Genomic DNA, 22,129 nt, shown 5'->3' on the forward strand with positions numbered 1-22,129 from the left:
TAAGTGCACCCGTGTCGTGCAGTGCCAGCAGAAGACAGAAGAGGCTGTCAGATCCCCTGGGACTGGAGTTAAGGACAGTTGTTAGCTGCCATGTGGGTGCTGGGATTCGAACCTGGGTCTTCTGCAAGAACAACCAGCATTCTTAACTGCTGAGCCATCTCTCCAGCCCCTTTCTCTGTTTTTTATTTAAATTGAGTGTATTTAGACCTCTTTTAAATTGGAACATGTACCACTGGGGCAGAAGACAGAAGAGGCTGTCAGATCCCCTGGGACTGGAGTTAAGGACAGTTGTTAGCTGCCATGTGGGTGCTGGGATTCGAACCTGGGTCTTCTGCAAGAACAACCAGCATTCTTAACTGCTGAGCCATCTCTCCAGCCCCTTTCTCTGTTTTTTATTTAAATTGAGTGTATTTAGACCTCTTTTAAATTGGAACATGTACCACTGGGGTGGGTTTCTTTACCTTTTTGCCTTTTCCTACCGCTCTTTCACCCCTCCCCCACCCAGCCCCCTCTCTTCCCCTCTCCCTCCCCTCTGCTCCTCTCTTTTCTCTGCCCTCCCCTCCCTTTCAGGGGATTAAATTTAGCCTTGTGCATACTAGACAAGCACACCACCACTGAGCTACTCCCCCAGCACTGGAGGTTATCATATCCCCCTGCCCCACCCTGGAGGATCTTCCACCAGCTCCCCCTGCTGTTGACTTTAATAATAATCTCTTCCCCTCTCCCTCCCCTCTGCTCCTCTCTTTTCTCTGCCCTCCCCTCCCTTTCAGGGGATTAAATTTAGCCTTGTGCATACTAGACAAGCACACCACCACTGAGCTACTCCCCCAGCCCTGGAGGTTATCATATCCCCCTGCCCCACCCTGGAGGATCTTCCACCAGCTCCCCCTGCTGTTGACTTTAATAATAATAGCTACATTGTTAATATTTGTTGCAGTGCAATGTTTTAGAGAGGTCTCTCACTCACTGTCAGTGATACATACCTACTTTTTTTTTTTTTTTTTTTTTTTTTTTTTTTTTTTTTTTTTTTTTTTCCTACCTCCTATTCTTATCATACCATCCTTAGCCCAGGGGCTTGGACCCCAAAAAGACCCGCCTGCCTCTACCTCCCGATTGCTGGGATTAAAGGCATATGCCACCATGCCCAGCTATATCTACTTTTTTTAACTGGTTGAGTTTATTGCCTCTTTTTTTGGGGGGGGTCTTTTTGAGACAGGGTCTCCCTGTACCCCCAGCTGTCCTGGAACTCACTATGTAGACCAGGCTGGCCTTGAAGTCAGAGATCTGCCTGCCTCTGCCTCCCAAGTGCTGGGATTAAAGGCGTGCACCACCATGCCCAGCCTTTTTAATTTTTTTTATTTATTATTTTTATTTTATGCGTATGAGTGTATTGCCTGCATGTATGTGAGTGCACCCATGTCATGCAGTGCCACAGAGGTCAGAAGAGAGCTTCAGATTCCCCTGGAACTGGAGTTAAGGACGGTTCGTAGCCGGCGTGTGGGTGCTGGGAATCAAACCTGGGTCCTCTGCAATGCTTAGTTCAGACAGTTGAAAAATAAATAAATAAGAAAAACCAAAAACAATGCCTTGGCTGGGGGTGGTGGTGCACACCTTTAATCCCAGCACTCAGGAGGCCGAGGCAGGCAGATCTCTGTGAGTTCAAGGCCAGCCCGGTCTACATAGTGAGTTCCAGGCCAGCTGGGGCTACAGGGAGACCCTGTCTCAAAAAGACAAAAAATAAATAAATAAAAAAATAAAAGCAGTGCCTTTGGCAGGCGGTCTGAGTGCGCAGTGTAGGTTGTGTTTCTGTTGTTTTGTAGGTGGTAGGCCTTGGGTTGGTGTCAGGGTCTTAGGACTCAGAGCAGTGACAAGACAGGGAGGGGACAGAAACAGGATGTATGGGGAGTGAGCAGGCCAGGGGACATTGCTGCAGTGCCCTGGGTTTTAGGGGAAGCATTGAACCTCTGAGGAAGGAGAAAAGGTTGGCGTTCAAGTTCCTCAGCTGCCCCTTTGGGATGCTACACGCGGCTGGACTGAAGAGGGTAGAAGTGGCTTGTCCAGGGCCAGTTCTGACCGTAGAAAATGCAGAACATTGAAAGAGCACAGGAGTTCTGGTGTCACCTGGGGGTGGCCACAGAGCTGTGTTGATACATGTGTATGGTCACAGGTCTCATTCTGCGCCTTCTCGGGGAGGGAACCAGGAAGCATCAAGGGACAGACACAGTGACAGTGTAGGGTCAGAGGTCTGAGCCTGTCAGAGAGTAAGGACAGGGCCAGGAAGATCCCCATGTCCCTCAGTGTGGGTGGGTGGTGGGTACCTTCTGCTTGAGGGGTTGACGAACCCGGTGGACAGAGCCAGGGGTAAAGTGAAGATAAGTGTGGCTACTTTGGGCATGTGTGGGTGGTTCAGGCTGAGAAGTAGCACAAAAGGAGTTCCTAAAGTTTCTGACTAGTGTTGAAACTTGGGTCGGTCAGAGGGATTGGAGACAGGTAAAAGATTGGGGACAACAGTCTTCACTTCCCAACAGTCTCCCCCTCCCTTTTTTTTGAGGTGAGGGTCTCACTGTGTTGCCTCACTGGGCTTGAACTCTTTGATTTCAAGCAGTGCTCCTGCCTCAGCCTCTTGTAGCTGAAACTACAGGCTGATTGTACTTTTTAGAAACCCAAGTGCAGGCTGACCACAGGTGCAGAGGGTGGTGAAGGGAACCTTGACCTCAGTAGTTCTATGTTGACTAACAAAGGTTAAGCCTTGTCTAGCCTGTGTCTGATTGAGATCTTCCCTTATACCAGGGTGTGTTTTATTTCTCCACACTCGGATCCTGTTGCCATGTACTGACCCTCGCCACCCTCTGATCCGTGGTATCTTCTGGAACAACGCTGCAGCTGTAAGGCAGCTTGGTTCTGACAGAGCTTCCTGGGACCACAGCTATGTCTGAATCCCAGATGACCCAGAAAGTCAACTCATTGATCTGTCAGGACAGCAACTTAGAACGCAGATTGTATTTTCTCCTTGGAAATATTAGAAATACTTTCAGGAGCTGGAGAGATGCTCAGCAGTTAAGAGCACTGACTGACTGCTCTTGCAGAGGACCCATGTTCGGTTCCTAGTATCAACATGGCAGCTAACAACCATCTGTAACCTCAGCTTCCAGGGTCTCCAACACCCTCTTCTGGCCTCCATAGGCTTTTGCACGGGTACACTTATGTACATTCAGGCAAAATACTCATATATGTAACATAAAAATAATGTTTTTTATTTTTTGTTTATTTTATTTTTATTTTGTAGTCTTTTTGAGACAGGGTCTCCCTGTAGCCCCAGCTGTCCTGGAACTCACTGTGTAGACCAGGCTGGCCTTGAACTCACAGAGATCCTCCTGCCTCTGCCTCCCAAGTGCTGGGATTAAAGGTGTGGCCACCACACCAGGCTTTTCTTTGTTTCTCTGGAAATATTTATTTTATGTGTACAAGTGTTTTGACTGTAGGTGTGTGTGTGTGTCCTGGAGATACCAGAAGAGGCTATAGAGCTGCCACGTGGGTGCTGGGAACTGAACCTGGGTCCTCCGCCAGAGCAGCCAATGCTATTAACTGCTGAACCATCTCTCCAGCCCTCCTGCACCTCCTTGTGCTCCCCATTTTTTTTTTTTTTTTTTTTTTGAGAAAGGGTTTTTTGTAGCCCAGGCTGGCCTCAGATCAGTTGTGTAGTTGAGAATGACCTGGAATTTAACCACTTACCTTTACCTCCCAAGTGCTGGGATTACAGATGGGCACTGCTGTGCCCAGCCCTTTTTCGGGGAGACTGGGGGTGGTGGTGCTGGGGATTGAATCTCACATATTCCAGGCATACACTCTACCACTAAGTTACATCCCCAGGCTCCATCCTTTTTTTGTTGTTGAGATTCAGTTGTTAACCAAATTACCATCTTTGTTTATCTTCCCAAGATGACCTTTTTGAGACCTTTAAGTGGCAGCTTCATTGTAAAGCACTTTGTATACCCACCGTGACGAATGAAGTCTGTTTGCTGTTTGCTTTACTTTCCCTGGAAATCTGTGGGGATTTCTCAGCATCTGGCTTTCCCTGGGACAGTCCGGCCCTCTGGAGCCTGCCTGGGTGCCATGGTGGGAAGGGTTGTGAACTGTTTGAGGAGCATTTTGTTTGCTTGTCTGGCTTCCCTTTTAGAGGTGAGTCCTCTAAGCCTTTCTACTCTTTTTTGTGAGAGTCCTTTACTTACAAAGCCTGGTGATTTGCTTGCCCACTTAAACATTAGGATGTTAAGCTTTCACACCACAAGCATTTAAAAAAAAAAAACCTGCTGGTTTATCTTTAAAAATCAGCTTCCACGGGCTGGAGAGATGGCTCAGAGCATTGGCTGCTCTTGCAGAAAAAGACCTGGGTTTAATTCCCAGAACCAATAATGGCAGCTAACCGTCCATCTGTAACTCTGGTTCAAGGGGAATCTGACTCTCTTCTTTCTGACCTCTGTAGGCATTGTGCAACTCGGGTGCACTTACATACATGTAAGCAATACGCTCATACACATAAAATTTTCTTAAAAACCAGCTTCTGAATTAATATGGCTGGAATTCTAGGAGTAAAAGGAGCTTCAAACATTTAACTCAGCCTATTTTAAAACCACAAGGAATTAAGTGGAGTTGATATTGCTGTCTGTGTGGTGTCTGCACAGCAGGTAAGGACAATGAGTGGAATCCAGTTTGGAGTCTTTCTAACTGTCTTTTTGGTAATGATGAGTATTCTGGCTGGGTATGGTGTCACATGCCTTTAATCCTAGCAGAGGCAGGTGGATCTCTGTGAATTCCAGGTCAACCTGATCTACATAGCAAGTTCTAGGCCAGCCAGAGCTATGTAGTGAGACGGTCTTAAAAAGAGAGAAAGGGGCCAGGTGTGGTGGTGCACGCCTTTAATCCCAGCGCTTGGGAGGCAGAGGCAAGTGGATCTCTGTGAGTTCCAGGCCAGCCTGGTCTATATAGAGAATTCCAGGTCAGTGGGGGCTACAGGGAGACCCTGTCTCAAGAAGAGTCCCCCCCCCAAAAAAAAGGGAGGGAGGGAAAATTCAGAACCAGAGAAATGGCTCGTTGGACAAATGCACTTGCTGCCAAGCCTGACCTGAATTCAATCCATGAGATCCACATACGCGGAGGAAGGAGAGGACCAACTCCTCAAAGTTGTCTTGTGGTCTCCAACAAATAATGAAGCAATGTAATAAAAGTAAAAATTAAAGTATTCAGAGATAGATGTAGTGGGTACAACTGTAATCCCAACATTTGGGAGTTGGGGGCAGGGGGATCAGTAAATTTGTGTCAGCCTGGTCTACACGAAACCCTTACCAGCTGAGTCATCTTGCTGGTCCAGGTGCTTCCTTCTGTCAGGGACTACCTAAGACTTTGAAGGTATCCACCTACCATTCGTCCTTTCCCCCAGTGACTGAGAGCTCCTTGTCCTCCACAGCCTTTGACTTTTTCAGGATTCTCTGTTTAGTGGATTCTCATTCAGATTTGCAGTTTCCTGGTCACAGCTGGTGGAGGGAGCATCTCAGGTTACCCTTTCTCTTTCCTTCTGGGACGAAGTCTTATGCTTCTGAGGCTTCCTCAAACTCCTGCGCCCAAGCAATCCTCTTGCCTCGGCCTCCTGAGAAGCTGGAGCTACAGGCACCAAGCACTGTACCTGCCAGTTGTCTGTTGCAGGAGTTTTCCTGACCCGTGGCTGGTCTTTGTATTCCATTGACAGTGTCAGAATTGTATTTAATGAATTCCAGCTTATCGCCATTTTTCTCCCTCACCATCTTTAGATATTTAATAATTTCCTGTCTTACGTTTAGGTCTGTGATGATTTGTGGGAAGAGGCAGGCAACCTTCACACCTCATGCCTCCAGCTCTCAATTGAGTTTCTTAAGCAGATATGTCTGTTTGGATTGTGTATTTCTTGTGTGTTTTGTCAGATTTTGCCTTTCAAAGAATTGATCTGTTGTTGATCTGTTTCATTTAGTTAATAAAATTTGTTTGCATAGAGTTGTTTGTAATATTCCTTTATTTAAAAAAAGATTTATTTTGGGGCTGGAGAGATGGCTCAGTGGTTAAGAACACTGAATGTTCTTGCAGAAGACCTGGGTTCGAATCCCAGCACCCACATGGCAGCTAACAACTGTCTGTAACTCCAGTTCCAAGGGATCCAACAGCCTCTTCTGTCCTCCGCGGGCATTGCATGACATGGGTACGCTTACTTACATGCAGGCAATACACGCATACACATTAAAAATAAATAAATGAAATATTAAAAAATATTTATTTTATTGTTAATTATGTGTATATGTGCCAGGCATGTTGGTGCATGCCTTTAATCCATCCCAGCCCTCAGGAGGAGGAGGCAGGTAAGATTGAGGCCAGCCTGGTCTACATAGCAAGTTCCAGGCCAGCTGGGGGGTATAGGGAGACCCTGTCTCAAAAAAACCTAAAACAACAACAACAAAACCCCAACTATGTGTATATGTGTGTGTCTGTGCAGGGGTTTGTGCACAGTTTGAGTGCAGGTGCCCAGGGAAGCCAGAGGGTGTCAGATCCTCCAGAGCTGGAGTTACAGGTGGTTGTAAGCTGCCCGACGTAGGTGCTGGAAATGAACCCAGGTCCTCGGCAAGAGCAGCCAGTACTCTTGACCTCTGAGCCATCTCTCCAGCCCCTGTTGTGGTGCATGCCTGCAATCCCAGGAGGAGGAGGTAGGAGAATTAGAAGTTCAAGGCCATCCTCAGCTTATAGGGAGTTCCAGGCCTGCCTGGGGTATATGAGGCCCTGTCTTAAAAACATTTTTTTAAGATGTAAGAACAGAATGTGGGCCAGGGGTGCAGTTCAGTGGTGGAATGCCTGTCTTAAAAACATTTTTTTAAGATATAAGAACAGAATGTGGGCCAGGGGTGCAGTTCAGTGGTGGAATGCCTATCTTGCAGGACCATGAGTTCAGTCCCCAGTACACACACAAAGAAGAAAACAGTGATGCATTTAATCATTGTTCCTTCCCTCCTAGATGCTCCTCTAGATCTACTCTGAGGATCTGGCAGGGAGCTAAACCTTAGGAAAGCATGGGACTTTCTTTTGACTAGGTCTCCCTAGGTACTTTTTTTAACCCTCAGACCTGAACTTGCAGCCAGTTTTCATGGACAGATCGGGATTTCCTGCTCTGGAAACCACATGCAGGTTTCTGTTCTGACGTGCGATTCTGTGTTCACCTGTGTTTTCTCTAGTTCTGAAGGAAGCAGTTTGCCTTGTGACCTCACTTCTCTGATGAATCAAAAAAGAGATGTTGGTTTTCAGTGGGATTAGCTTTTTACCAATTTGTTAGGATGAAGTAGTAAGTTCCAAGCTCCTTCTGTGGAGGGCAGGAAACCAGAAGTACCCAGCACAACTTGGCTTTTTACTGCTGAGAATGGAATCTAAAGATTCCCCACCTTGCCGCTAGCATGTTAAACAAATGCTGTACCACTGAGTAACATCCCTAGCTCAGAGAATAACATCTTATTCATTTTTTAAAAAAAATTTTATTTTTATTTTAGGTGTATGCATGTATTGTCTGCATAGGTAAGTGCACCCGTGTTGTGCAGTGCTCACAGAGGACAGAAGAGGCCGTCGGATCCCCTGGGACTGGAGTTACAGACAGTTGTTAGCTGCCATGTGGGTGCTGGGATTCAAACCCAGGTCCTCTGCAAGAACAACCAGTGTTCTTAACTGCTGAGCCATCTCTCCAGACCCCATCTTACTCACTTTTTAAAAAATGATTTATTAGCTGGGCATGATGGCACACGCTTTAGTCCCAGCACTTGGGAGGCAGAGGCAGGCAGATCTCTGTGAGTTCAAGGCCAGCCTGATCTACATAGCAAGTTACAGGCTAGCTGGGACTATAGGGAGACCCTCTCACACACACACAAAAAGATTTATTTTGTGCTGGATATGGTGGTGCACACCTTTAGTTCCAGCATTTGGGAGGCAGAGGCAGGTGAATCTCTGAGATTGAGGCCAGCCTGGTCTACGTAGTGAGTTCAGGCTAGCTGGGGCCACAGGGAGACCCTGTTTCCAAAAGGCCAAAACTGTTTGTTTGTTTGTTTGTCACAGGGAGACCCTGTTTCAAAAAGGCCGTAACTATTTATTTATTTGCTTGTTTGCCTGCTTGCTTATTTATTTATTTATTTATTTATTATTTATTTATTTATTTGTGTGTTTGCGTGTGTATACAGGTGCCCTCAGAGACTAGAAGAGGGCATTGGATCCCCTGGAGCTAGAGTTATGGGCAGTTATGAGTTGCCCAACATGGGTGCTGGAAACTGAACTCAGGCCCTCTGAAATAGCATCAAGTGGTCTTAACCAGTGAGCTGTCATCTCTCCAGCTCCCAGAATAGCATTTTTAAATGTACAGTTCAGTGGCATTTTATAAAATTAATGTTGTGTAATCGTTATTTCTGTTTACTTCCAAGTTTTTCATCACCCCGAAAGAAAACCTCACACCTACTCAGTAGTCACTCTCTACTTCCTGTTCTCTCATGCCTGGCAGGCACCAATCTGTCTCTGTGGATTGATTTATTCTGGATTTTTCACTCTAATGAAATCGTGCAGTGGGTGACCTTTTATGTGTGACCTGTTGATCTGGCTCATCCATACTGTGGCTATCGGCATCTCCTTTTTTTAAAATATTTTATTTATGATGATGATGATGATGATGATGATGATGATAATTATTATTTTTTTTGAGACAGGGTCTCCCTATAGCCCCAGCTGTCCTGGAACTCACTTATTTTTAAAATATTTTATTTATGATGATGATGATGATGATGATAATTATTATTTGTCTTTTTGAGACAGGGTCTCCCTATAGCCCCAGCTGTCCCGGAACTCGCCATGTAGACTCCTATCACGCCTGGCTTATTTATTAATTTTTATTTTATGTGTATGTGTGTATTGCCTGCATGTAGGTAAGTGCACCTGTGTCATGCAATGCCCGTGGAGGACAGAAGAGGCTGTTGGATTCCCTGGAACTGGAGTTACAGACAGCTGTTAGTTGCCATGTGGGTGTTGGGATTCAAACCCAGGTCTTCTGCAAGAACAGCCAGTGTTCTTAACCACTGAGCCATCTCTCCAGCCCCCCGCATCTCCTTTTTCACTGTTCCAGCTTATGAGTATGCCACAGTTGTCCCTTCCTGTTGGTGCTTATCTTGGGTTGGTTTTAAATAGTGCTGCTGTGGGAATTCATGTTTATTTGACTAAATTTTCTTTTTCAATTCTTAGGATCCTTGGGTGTGGATTGACCCATACTAGGTCATCTGGTCATTTTTATGCTGGTTTATTTAGAAATTCCAACAATGGTAGAGTCTCCCTGTAGCCCCAGCTGGCCTGGAACTCCCTATGTAGACCAGGCTGGCCTCAGTCTCACAGATCTGTCTGCCTCTGCCTCTGCCTCCCAAGTACTGGGATTAAAGGCACCACCATCATGACTGACAGAAACGGTTTTTTAAAGACTATTTAAAAATTTTTTTAATTTATTATTTTTTACTATTTATTATTTTTATTTTATGTGTATGAGTGTATTGCCCGCATACATGTGAGTGCACCCGTGTCGTGCAGTGCCATGGAGGTCAGAATGGGGCTTCAGATTCCCCTGGAACTGGAGTCAAGGACGGTTCACAGCCACTATGTGGGTGCTGGGAATCGAACCCAGATCCTCTGCAAGAGCAGTCTCAATGCTCTCAATCGCTGAGCCATCTCTCCGGCCCCAAAGACTTACTATTTTTAAATGTATGTGTGTACAGTATCCACAGAGGCCAGAAGAGGGTGTTGTATTCCCTGGAGCTGGAGTTACAGGTGATTGTGAGCTGCCTAATACGGGTGCTGGGGACCAAACTCAGGTCCTCTGCAAGAGTAGCACGTGCTCTTACTGCAGAGTCCCTTCTCTAGCCCTAGTAGGGACACTTTCACATTCCCACCAGCAGAGGGAGTTACCTTGTCCTGCTCTCCCTGTGCAGCTCAGCTTTCACACTTAAGACACCCTCACCCTCACTGTTCTTCACACAACTTTGTTTCTCAGATCTCTACCCTCCACCCTGGTTTCTTTCTCCCCGCCTGTCTCCAAAAGTGTAGGCTTTGCCGTTCAGACCGAGGGTTCAGTAGCCGTCCCTCCACAAGGGTGGCGTTGGAGTGGCGGGCTTGCCCTTCTGCAGCTAAGCTTCTCGGCAGCTTTGCCACACGGGCGGTTCTTTGAGCCACCACCCTCACCCCCAGGTTGGCGTGTAACCACGCTTTGTTCTGGGGCAAGCCTTGCATTGTCTTCATCGCGTTCATCTTACTGCTGTGACCCTCCGCTCACCGCACATTCCATCCAGCTGCTCATTCTGGCTGAATTCAGGTCATTCTCAATTTGACAAACGGGTTGGAGACAGCCCAGAGAGCATGGAGCTTTTGAAAGGTGGCGAGAGGGCCGCCGGGCTTCCCGTGGGTTCCCAGCTCTCCTGACTGTGCTCTTTGGCGGAGGGGTCACCTAGCCTTTCCTCTGTGCCGTCCCTCTCTCCCATCCTGTTCTCAGCCCTGGCCTGTGAGGGAAGCCTCTTCTGATGAGTGTAGGGTTAGCGTGGGCTTGGCACTGAGCAAACTGTAGCCGATGGTGCCCTTCCTGCCTTTGCTTTTCTTCCAGATGAAGGTCCTGGAAGAGAAAGCAGTCAGAGAACCCGATCACGTGAGCATCGTCACCTGCTCTTTTGGTTTCCTGGCCTCTTCTAAAGGCACAAGAACCAGCCTAGAACTTGGTTCCTTTGTGGTGTCAGACTCCCTGAGTCGTAGCAGCACTGCCCACCAGTGCCCACCAGTGCCCAGCTCCCTCTGGTTTGGCAAATCTATCTTTATGAGCGTCATGGTTCCTTTAAAAAGCAGTCACGGCGGACCTTGCAGCACCAGCCTCTCGGTGTCCTGGGATTAGAGCATCCGAAATAATCAGGCGGAGCAGACCCTTGCCTCTTTCCTTCATGGCCCCCTGTCCTTGGAGCCTAGTTCTCCCGTCGTTGCATCAGTTCTGTTCTTTATAAGAATAGGTGAGCTTCTTGAGAGGCTCTGTGCCACGTACGATCTGTGTTTATCACAAAGGTGTTTATTTTATAAATAATGTAAGAACTTCTCGTAAAACATTAATCTTGCTACTGTTGGTATTGTGGAGCATAAATAGCAAAGGAGGAAGAAAACAGGAGCAAGGGCAGAATCCTGGCTGTTCTGGTCTGGGCTTTATGGAGTCATTAGATAATCGTAGTTGGCCTATGATGTACTTAGGGAAGCAGCTGCTGAGAACGTCGCATTGATAATGAATGTCAGCAGGTCCTGAGTACTGTGTGACCTTTTTTGAACTGTGTGTGAGAAAGTTTCCCATTGTGTATGAAGGTCAGGGGACTGAAAAAACACACAGGACTTGGAAATTACTGCTGGACTATTGTGTTACTGATTGAAGGCAGTGTGTGCTGTCCTATTTTAATTCAAGACAAATGCGATAATGATAAAGAAGGGAAAGGTCAAGCTTGGCCTGTGTTTTCTGATAACATTACAAAATAGGAAATTGTAGGAAATCATAGCTTGTGCTTTGTCAAATCACTGGATTTCTAATCAGCATTGTAAGAGTTCATTGATGAAAAGCTTGTGTACACACCAGCGCTTTGAACTGTTCCTGTAGTGGTTTGCCAGAGCATTTAATTCTGTAGAAAATGGCATAGAAATATATGTAGTCTGAATAATTTGCATGGTTGGCTGTTTGATGAGAGTAACCAGACACAGGCAAGAGGTCCTGGGGGTTGTTGAAGGGTTCTGTTCCTCCACCAGACTGCAGGGTACGCACATTTCATGCTGTGGTTTCTAGTTTCATGTGAAATAGTGGAAGTTCTTTGCAGAATGCAGATGTGGATACCAATAGATAAAAAGTAGCCCTGTGATGAATAGGGTTGATCAGGAGAAAGCAGAGTTTATTAGCAAAGGAACACATGGGACAGATTCTCTTCCGGGCAGGGAAAATCTCTGCTCTGGGTCATGAGCTGGGGTCCTTTAAAAAGGGAAGCTTCTGCTTCCTGCAGAAGGTGGGAAGATATATTTTTTTTAAAGTTGGGCAGGAGAGGGGGGAGTGGGAGAGCGGGACTGTTAATACCTGTCCTCTTTAGAGGTCAAAGGGGAAGCCTGTTGTGTTGGTCAAACAGTAGAGAAAAGTCTGCTTCTCTTGACTTCAAAGACCAAGGTGCTTATCAGCTCCGTTCCCTTTTCTCAGGAGCGTGAGAAGTCCTTGAGACCCTGTTGGTGAAGGGGCGGGGCTATCTGAACCTTAACAGATACCTTAATTCATTCTCATGATTAGCATTCAAGTCAAATTAATATCTTAGGTCAGCTGGCCAGTGTGAGAAGTGAGAAGGGCAGTGAGGGGATGGAAAGCTGGGGCAGATAGATTTTTTTTTTCTTTTTTTTTTGTCTTTTTGAGACAGAGTCTCCTTCTAGTCCCAGCTGGCCTGGAACTCACAGAGATCTGCCTGCTCTGCCCGGCTGTAAGCAGGTAGGTTTTGATTCTAGCGAAGTACATACTTACTGATTGGTTGCAAGGTTGACTCTGGAAACTGGCCTGCTCTAGGCACCGGAAAGGGACTGGGAATGGTCACGGCCCTGTGTTGCTCTGCCTGTGGGAAATTCTATATGCTACATTTCGGAGGATTAGCAATCATGATTTGATTTCGCTTCAGGGGACTATGCTAAAGGAGAGTAAGGAGCCCAAGGCTGTGGCTGGTGCTGGTGTTAAGTAAGAACTAGTCAGGCCCCTACCGAGGAGGGAGTGTTCAGAGTGTACTTCAAAGGATAAAAATCACCCAGTAAGGCTGAGAAACCACTTCCCTCATAAGAAAACTTCCAGATGGCCTCTGCTCCTGAGCTTTCTGTAACACAAGGGGTTCTCTGTTGGGGAATGCATCACAGTGTCCCAGAGAGTGTTCCGCCCAATCCTGCCAGCCGGGGTCGGGCTGACGGCCTCAGCCTCTAGGGTGGTCCAGGAGCTTCAGCAGGAGACTAGACTGTCCTTGTGGCACGCTCTGGCGCTTGAGTGGAGGTGAGCCCTTTGCTGTTCGAGGCATAGTCTCCCCTGCCCTTGTCTTCAGCAGTGAGGGTTTACAGATGCCCGAGAGGGGCACATTCTCATCTCTACCCTAGCATCCTTGACCCCTTTTCACCGCTCACATACTAGTTCTGAAATACCACTCAGTGCACATCATGAACAGCCACTGCCTGAGGCAGGCTGCAGAGCTTGAGGGACCTTCACCTAAAGATCCCCAGGTTGCCCGGATGCAACCCACAAACATCAGGTACTACTGTGTGTGTCCCTTCTGTGTCCCCTCTGGGCATTCTGGACTTAGGCCAAGAACTTGTTCTGTTCCCTGGGATACTGTAGCTAAGGAAGTGACTCAGTGACTCCTTCTCTGCCCGATTTTGTGTCTCTGGTCAGGGGACAAGGACAACTAGCTTAAAGGCATTAATTATCAAGACCCAGAGCAATTCTGTGACCCCGAGAACACCCTCTCAGCTTACAGCCAGATTCAGAGGGGGACTTCTTATTTCTCAAATGGTTAAGGATGGCCCTCCCTGGCATACCTCACTGTCACACCTTACTGTCGTCACCTTTGGCTACCTCTCAGAGTGAGCAGAGCTCTTGTTTTGTTTGTGATGCTTGGAATGCAACCAAGGCTGGATCCAGCTGGAGCCCAGCCCGAGAGCTCTGCTGCTCGGAGTCTCATCATCAGTGCCAGAGTGACTGCTGCAGCATGCTTGTGACGTTAGAGAGAGGCCCTCAGGATGCTGAGAGCTGTGCTGAAGCAGTTTGTAAGGAACGCAGACATTGTCATTCGACGGGCTCCCTGTGTCCCATGGTGTCTGGCTGCATGATAGGGAAAATCCTAATTCTGAGGGAAGAATTAGGTTGGGATATATGACTTCCTCCTTCTGTGTGTGTGTGCACGTGCTCATGTTTATCTGGGCAGGTGCATGTGTGTGGGTGAGCAAGCACGTGTGTGGAGGCCGGAGGTCAACTTGGATTTTGTTCCTCAGGAGCCGTATACGTTGTTTTTGGTTTTTTTGGTTTTGGTTGTTCTGATACAGAGTCTCCCTGTAGCCACAGCTGGCCTAGAACTCTCTATGTAGATCAGGCTGGCCTCAGTCTCACAGAGATCCACCTGCCTCTGCCTCCCAAGTGCTGAAACTAAACATCCTGCCCAGCTCTACCCTGGCTTTTGAGGCAGGGCCTCTCACTGGAACCTGTGGCTTGTGAGTTAGGCCAGGCTGAGTAACCAGTGAACTTCAGGGAGCCACTTGTCTCTCCCTCCCCAAGTGCAGGGATTTCTGAGCGCACCACGATGCCTGACTTTTCACGTGCCTGGGATTGAACTTCAGTCCTCATGCTTGTGTGGCAAGCGCTTTCCTAACTGAGCCATCCTTCCAGCCCTCTTTGTCTCTTTTTGAGACTGGCTCTCATGTAGCCCAGGCTAGCCTTGAACTCCTGATCCTCTTGCCTCCACATCCTGGGTCTGAGGGTTACAGGCATACACCACCTGGAGGTTTAAATGGTTCAGTCATTAGGCAAAGCTGAAAGGGGGGTTCCTTTAAAAATTGAAATTATCGTATGTTCCCACAATTTCACTTCAGAATAAATCTATCGAATCAGGTCCTGGCAGTGCATCCATGTTCATAACATCACCATTCCCAATCACCAACAGATAAAAGCAACCTAGCATCCACTAGTGGAATGAAGCATTACAGGGCTGGAGAGGTGTTTCAGTGGTTAAGAGCACTGGCTGCTCTAGCAGAGGATCTGAGTTCGATTCCCAGAACTTATGTCAGGCAGCTCACAACTTCCTGTAAGTCCAGCCCCAGGGGATCCAATGCCTCTGGCCTCTGTGTCTGTGAGTACTGGTTATGTACCCCACACATACACATAATTGAAAATAATAAAATAAATCTTAAATTTAAAAAGTTTATATGGAGCTGGGCATGGTGGCACATGCCTTTAATCCCAGCATTCAGGAGGCAGAGACAGGCGAATCTCTGTGAGTTTGAGGCTACCGTGGTCTACATAGCAAGTGCCAGGCCAGCTGGGGCTACAGGGAGACCATCTCAAAAATGCCCCCCCCCCCGAACAGTTTAAATGGAAGAAAAGTTAAAGGCTACTTTAAGATTTCACAGCCAGGACAATGGGAGTATAATTATACTTCTTAAGAATTCTTAGCTGGGCATGGTGGCGCATACCTTTGAGCCCAGCCTTGAACTCACTATGTAGACCAGGCTGGCCTTGAATTCACAGAGATCCGCCTGCCTCTGCCTCCCTAAAGGCATGTGTCACCATGCCTGGCCCAATTGATATTTTTAAATAACCTAATAATATAATCTTCTGGATGGAAGGGGTTGTTTTACACATCATTGTTTCCTTTGTTTATAGAAGACTATCTGGAACTCAGTAAGGATGGATGGATGGATGGATGGATGGAAGAAGGTGGGAGGAAGGAAGCTCTTTTGTCTTTGTTTTCTGTTGTTACAACACTACAGACTGGGTAATGTACCACACACGCATGAAGTATGGAAGCTGAGAAGTCCAATATTAAGGCGTTGGCATCTGGTGAGGCCCTTCTTGCTCTGTCATGAAATGGTGTGACAGACTTAGCCTACTCAGACAGATCTTTCCTTACAAACCACCAATGCCTCATGGAGGCTCTGCCTTCATGACCTCAGCTAACCCTAGTGACTTCCCAACAACCCGATCAGCATGAATTTGGGGTCTTCCAACATAGACATGGGGGAGGGAGGAACATTCAAACCACAGCACTCCTGCATCTACAGTCTATTTTGTTGTTGGTTTTTTGAAATTTATTTATTTTTATTTTATGTGTATGAATGTATTGCTTACATGTATGTAAGTGCACCCATGTGGTACAGTGCCTGAGGACAGAAGAGGGCATTGGATTCTCTGGAAATGGAGTTATAGACGGTTATTAGCTGCCATGTGGGTGCTGAGCCATCTCTCCAGCCCCCTTCATTGGTTTTTTTTGTTTGTTTGTTTTTGTTTTTTGAAACAGGGCCTCTCACTGGTCTGGAGCTTGCCAAGTAGGTTAGGGTGGCTGGCCAGGGTTCTAGGAATCTGCCCGTCTCCACCTCCCCAAGGCTGAGATTTTAAGCGCACACCAGCATGCCTGGCTTTCAAGTGGGTTGTGAGTATTGAACTCAGTCCCTCGTGCTTGTACGGCAAGCACTGTAGCAACTGCGCCCTAGCCACCTTCTGCAGCTTCTTCTTGGCCTCCCAGTGGCTGTGTACACACTGCACTCCTTGTTTCTCATCATCCCCTCTGGTGGTGTCTCTGGACCCAGTGTCCCTTCTTTTGACTCTCCTGCCATTCCGTCACCTGCAGGGCCAGCACAGCCCCCCCCCCCCACCTTGCAGTTTGGGTGGGATCTGCGGAGGGGGGGCAGCGTTCAGCAGGGGACTCTCCTCATTCCCACCCTGGATTATTCTCCAGTTGTTGACTCTCCCTTCATGAGTCATTTCCTGACACGAGGGGCCCCTCAGTCCCCTTGAGCTGGGCTGCCCATGGGTGAACGCACCCAGATGACAGGTTTCAAACTGCGTTAGTTACTTTTCTGTTGCTGTGATAAAATGCCATGACCAAAGGCAACTTGAGGCAGAGCTTATTTTGATTTATGGTTCCAGAGGGCCAGGTGTCTGTACAGGCGGGGAAGGCATGGCAGTAGGTGCAAGACATCGCATCTCAACCACACAGGCAGGAGTAGAGGGAGCAGGACCTGGAGGTGAGCTAGCCCACCCCTAGTGATCTACTTCCTTCAGTGAAATTCTACCCTAAATGTGCCATAAGCTCCCCACATAGCACTAGTGGGAACCAGGGAGTCAAAAACATGGGCCTATAGGGGACATTTGTCATTGAAACTACAACACAAGCCCATATAGTTCCTGGAGGGCCAGATCTAGCTCTGTCATATTTGAAACCATTATCACCGTTCAGAAAATGGGGCCTCTTACCACCTAGTGCCAAGTGTCCCTGCTTCGTGCTTTTCATCAGCAAAGTGAATAAATGTGAGGGAGGTTTTTCTCCCCCTTGAACTCTGTGTGGCAGAGGATGACCTTGAACTCCTGATTCTCCAGCTTCCACCTCCCAGTGCTGCTGATACAGGACCACACCTGCTTTGCTTTGTTTGCATGTGTGGTGGGGGGGCAGATGTTGACAATGGGTGTCTTCCTTCCTTTTTCTCCACCTTACATAGTGAGGGAACGTCTCTTACTGAATTTAAAGCTCACTGATTCAGCTAATCTGCCTATCTAGTAAACCTCAGGGATCACCTGTCTCCATCTCCTAGTGCTGGGATTATAAGATGGGTCCTGTCTGCTTTTTGTGTGGGTGCTGGGGATCCGAACTCCAGTCCATGCACTTGCACAGCAAATGCTTACCCACTGAGCCCTCTCCCCAGCCCATCCTGTACTATCTACTAAGATGACCAAGTGCTTTTTCATGTAATTTAGGAATTTATTATACAATGCATATGTTTTTTAGTTTACAAACTCACATTGTGGGGTTAGAGACATGCCTCAGTGGTTAAGAGCACTGGCTGTTCTTGCAGAGGACCCAGGTTCAGTTCCCAGCATCCACATGGCAGCTGATAACCATTTATAACTCCAGTTCCAGGGGCTCTGATGCCCTCTTCTGGCCTCCAGGGGCATTATAGCACTTGCTGCACTCTGTACAGGGAGACAAAACACTCATTTATATAAAATAAAAATAATTAAGGAGGGCCGGAGAGATGGCTCAGAGGTTAAGAGCACGGACTGCTCTTGCAGAGGACCTGGGTTTGAGTCTCAGCACCCACATGGCGCCTACAAACCGTCCTTAACTCTAGTTCCAGGGGAATGCGAAGCCCTCTTCTGACCTCTGTGGCATTGCACAACATGGGTGCACTCACATGCAGGCAACACACTCGTACACATAAAATAAAAATAATAAAATACATTTAAAATTTTTTTAAATTAAATAGAAAAAATACTTTTAAAAAACTCACATTGATTTAATGCACATAAAGGTTCTTAAGGCACTTTCAAATCCTTTCCTTGACATGAGGCCTGAATCCTGTCCTGACAGAATTTGGAGATTATTTAGGAGTGTTCCCTGCCCCCTCGGGGAGGATCAAACCCAGCATCTTGTGCATTGCAGGCAAGACACTCTACTACTGAGCTTTACCTCCAGTCCAAAGTTCAGTTTTAGAAAGAAAATTACTGAATAATTTAAATAACATTTTACAAAGCCAGAGGGAGCAGCTACATTAACAAGACCCATAGCTCGGAATAAACAGCGTGTAAATTTCGTGTGCCTTTGCTTGGGTTGCTTAGTTTCCTCTTGTTGAAAGTGCCAGGCGTTTTGTTTTCCGCCTAACAGTTTCTCTGTGTAATACTGCCCCCCTTTTCCTTTGTTGAGTTAAAAGGATAAAATGAGTCCTTTAAAAGTGTGAGACTGGGGATTCACTTCAGCTTTAAGTCGTGTGCTAATTGGAGTCAGGCGTTGTTCTTCGGTGCCTGTGAGCCACTTTCCTGAGAAGCCCAGGCCTTCTGCCTATTTCTAGACAGCTCTTGCTTGTGAAAAATTTGTTAAAAAAAATACCCGTAAAGTGGTCCTATTGGGACACCTTAGGCCCTCACTGCTTCACAGTCCTCACCGGCTGCAGAAAGCCAATGCCGTGCCTGGCTTATGACCTTACCTGGGGGTAGGGTGGTTAATCCACTCCCAGCACTTGCCTAGCGTATGAGGGCCTGGGCACCATCTCTACAATAAGAAAATAAAAGGAGAAAGCCCTCCCGCTTTGCAGATCTGTGAGGCAAAATCGAGGCGCCTGCCTTTTCTCCTTCCCACTCTGTTTAAAGCCTTACAGCTGCCACTGGCCTCCAAACTGAGAGGGCGCATCAGCAGGGGAGGATGGGGAGCTCAGGGCAGGCCCTGAATTGCAGCTCCAGTGCCCCTCTTTACAGTCTTGGCAATAGACTTCTAGCATCGTCTTTGTCAGAATGGGCCATGTACTTTCCTGTTTTTCTGTCACATATCAGCTTTACTCAGTGGTCCCTTTGAGGGCATGTTTAGAGGTCTCTGCTTCTATGTCTGTCCAGTCCTGCAGGTGTGCTCCGGTTGTCCCTGCTCTGTGGTCTAGACACACAGTGGAATTGCACTTCCTCAGGCTTTTGATGCCTAGTGAGACCACATGACTGGCTCTGGCCATAAGTTCTGAGTAGCCATGGCTTATATTTCCAGTCCCGCCATGAGCTCTCCCTTGCCCTTTGGCAAGGGAGTGGACACATTTGAGATGGTGACCTTGGCAGGCCTGTCCCTGTTAGAAAGTTCCCCACACTCAGCTCTGGCTCCCTACCACACCGCATGTGCACTTTGAATAGAGCCACACTGTTTTGGAGAGCAGATGCATTTTGAGGTGTTTGGTTCTGCTCAGGTTTCCCCAAGAGCCCAGCCCAGCATCCTGCATGCAACCTGCCTTCTGCACAGGAATTATGCTGGAAAGAGGGGTTGGAACATACCAAGTTCAAACCTGTGAGAAGTTAAGGACCCCTGGCATTCAGCTGGTTAGGATGGTCTGATCTTAACAGGATTTATGATCAGAGATAGTACTCAGTCAGAAAATATGTCTTGAGATTTTTTTTTTTTTTTTTTTTGTCTTTTTGAGACAGGGTCTCCCTGTAGCCCCAGCTGTCCTGGAACTCACTATGTAGACCAGGCTGGCCTTGAGCTCACAGAGATCTGCCTGCCTCTGCCTCCCGAGTGCTGGGATTAAAGGTGTGTGCCACCACGCCCGGCCAGATTTTATATTTTTACACTTAATAATGTGTGAGAGTGGGTATGTATGCACTCTAGTGTGCTTGTGGAGGTCAGGGTTCTCTCTTTCCACCGTGGGTGCCAGGGATTGAACTCAGGTCGTCAGACTTGGCAGCAAGTGCCTTAACCTGCTGAGCCATCCTGCTGGCCCAAGAATGTGTCTTTTGTATTTTCATTTTGAAAACTACATGAATATCTTCCTGTCTTTCTGTTGCTGTGGAAAATTCTGAGAAAATCAACTTAAAGGAGGAAAGGTGTATGGGCTCACAGGTTTAGAGGTTGCAGTCCATGGTCTGTTGGCTCCATTGCTTCTGAGCATGTGGTGGCATGGGACATGGCTGGGGACATGTCGTGGAGGCTGCTCACCTCAAGGTGGGTGGGAAGCAGAGAGAAAGAGTCAGACAGAGAGGAAGTGGCCCAATATCCAGTTGAAGGGCACACTCCCAAATGATCTAACTTCCTTCTACTAGGTCCCACCCACTAAAAGCTCCTACCACCTCCCAGTAATGTAAAGTTGGTAAGCAAGTTTAAGCATCCCTTAGGGGAGGGTACACGCAATACCCAAACTGTACCTAACTGTTCCTAATGTTTTTGAGGAAAGAATCAGCTGGAGATTTTACTTCACGGTTTATTGTGGGTGTTTGTTTCTTTTTTCCCTCTTTCTTTCTTTCTTTCTTTCTTTCTTTCTTTCTTTCTTTCTCTTTCTTTCTTTCTCTCTCTCTCTCTCTTTTTCTTTCTTTCTTTCTTTCTTTCTTTCTTTCTTTCTTTCTTTCTTTCTTTCTTTCTTTCTTTCCCTCTCTCCCTCCCCCCTTCCATCCCTCCCTCCATCCATCCCTCCCTCCTTCCCTTCCTTTCTTCCTTTTTTTTTCTTCCATTTTTTTAAAGGCAGGATTTCTGGTGATGGCCTGGAACTTGCTACACAGGCAAGGCTGGCCTTGAACCTCCTCCCTTGCTTCTTTCCATCTGAGGCAAGATCTCACTAGGTGGGCTAGGTTGACCTTGAACTTGTGATCCTCCTGCGTCCTGAGTTTGCAGAAAATTGTAGACATTTGACACTGTGTCTAACTGGGACTTTTTAAAGCACAGACAAAAGGCACTTTTCTTACCATCTTAACAGGGGGTTGCTAACAAGACGGGGCACACACATACTCATAAATTTAAAAAGAAAAAAAAAATGTTTTGGTCTTTTTGAGACAGGGTTTCCCTGTAGCCCCGGCTGTCCTGGAACTCACTATTTAGACCAGGCTGGCCTTGAACTCACAGAGATCTGCCTGCCTCTGCCTCCCAAGTGCTGGGATTAAAGGCGTGTGCCACCACAACCAGCTGGTTTTGTTTTGTTTTTGAGACAGGGTCTCACTAGCTCTAGCTGACCTGAAACTCACTGTGTGGACCAGGCTAGCCTTGAACTCAGAAATCCACCTGCTTCTGCCTCCCAAGTGCTGGGTTTTTAAGTTTTTATTTTTATGTGTATGAGTGTATTGCCTGCATGTGTGTAAGTGCACCCATGCTGTGCAATGCCTGCAGCAGTCAGAAGAGGGCGTCAGCTCCCCTGGAACTGGAGTTACAGACAGTTGTTAGCTGCCATGTGGGTGCTGGGAATTGAATCTGGGTCCTCTGCGAGAGCAGTCAGTGTTCATAACTGCTGAGCCATCTCTCCGGCCTCCAAGTGCTAGGTTTTCTGTCTGTGGGTGTTTTGCCTGCATGTATGTATGTGCACCAGAGGCCAGAAGAGGATGTTGGATCCCTTGAAACTGGAGTTACTGATGGTTGTTAGCCACCATGTGGGTGCTGGGAACTGAACCCAGGTCTTCTGAAAGAGAGGCCAGTACTCTTAACTTTTAAGCCATCTCTCCAGCCCCTGGATATATATTTTTTTTAACTTAAAATTTTTTTTTCTAGCTGGGCGTGGTGGCGTACGCCTTTAATCCCAGCACTTGGGAGGCAGAGGTAGGCGGATCTCTGTGAGTTCAAGGCCAGCCTGGTCCACATACATAGTGAGTTCCAGGACAGCTGGGGCTACAGGGAGACCCTGTCTCAAAAAGACCAAAAATTTTTTTTTTTCTTTTTAAATTTATGAGTATGTGTGTCCCTTCCTGTTTGCGTGTGTGTCCCTTCCTGTCTGTGTGTGCATCACATGCATGCAGTACCTGTGCAGGCCAGAAGAGGGTGTCGGATTCCCTGGAACAGGAATTACAGACAGTTGTGAGCCACCCAGTGTG

The 22,129-nt window shown here is 47.3% G+C and overlaps 1 protein-coding gene across 7 annotated transcripts in view; it reads left to right on the forward strand.

The window, feature by feature from the left end:
• LOC103733222 (beta-catenin-interacting protein 1) overlaps nt 1-22,129 on the forward strand; it is a 150,413-nt gene that overhangs the window by 68,822 nt on the left and 59,462 nt on the right. The window lies entirely within an intron of this gene.

Source organism: Nannospalax galili, unplaced genomic scaffold, assembly GCF_000622305.1.
Source record: "Nannospalax galili isolate Female #2095 unplaced genomic scaffold, S.galili_v1.0 scaffold870, whole genome shotgun sequence".
Classification (NCBI taxonomy): domain Eukaryota; kingdom Metazoa; phylum Chordata; class Mammalia; order Rodentia; family Spalacidae; genus Nannospalax; species Nannospalax galili.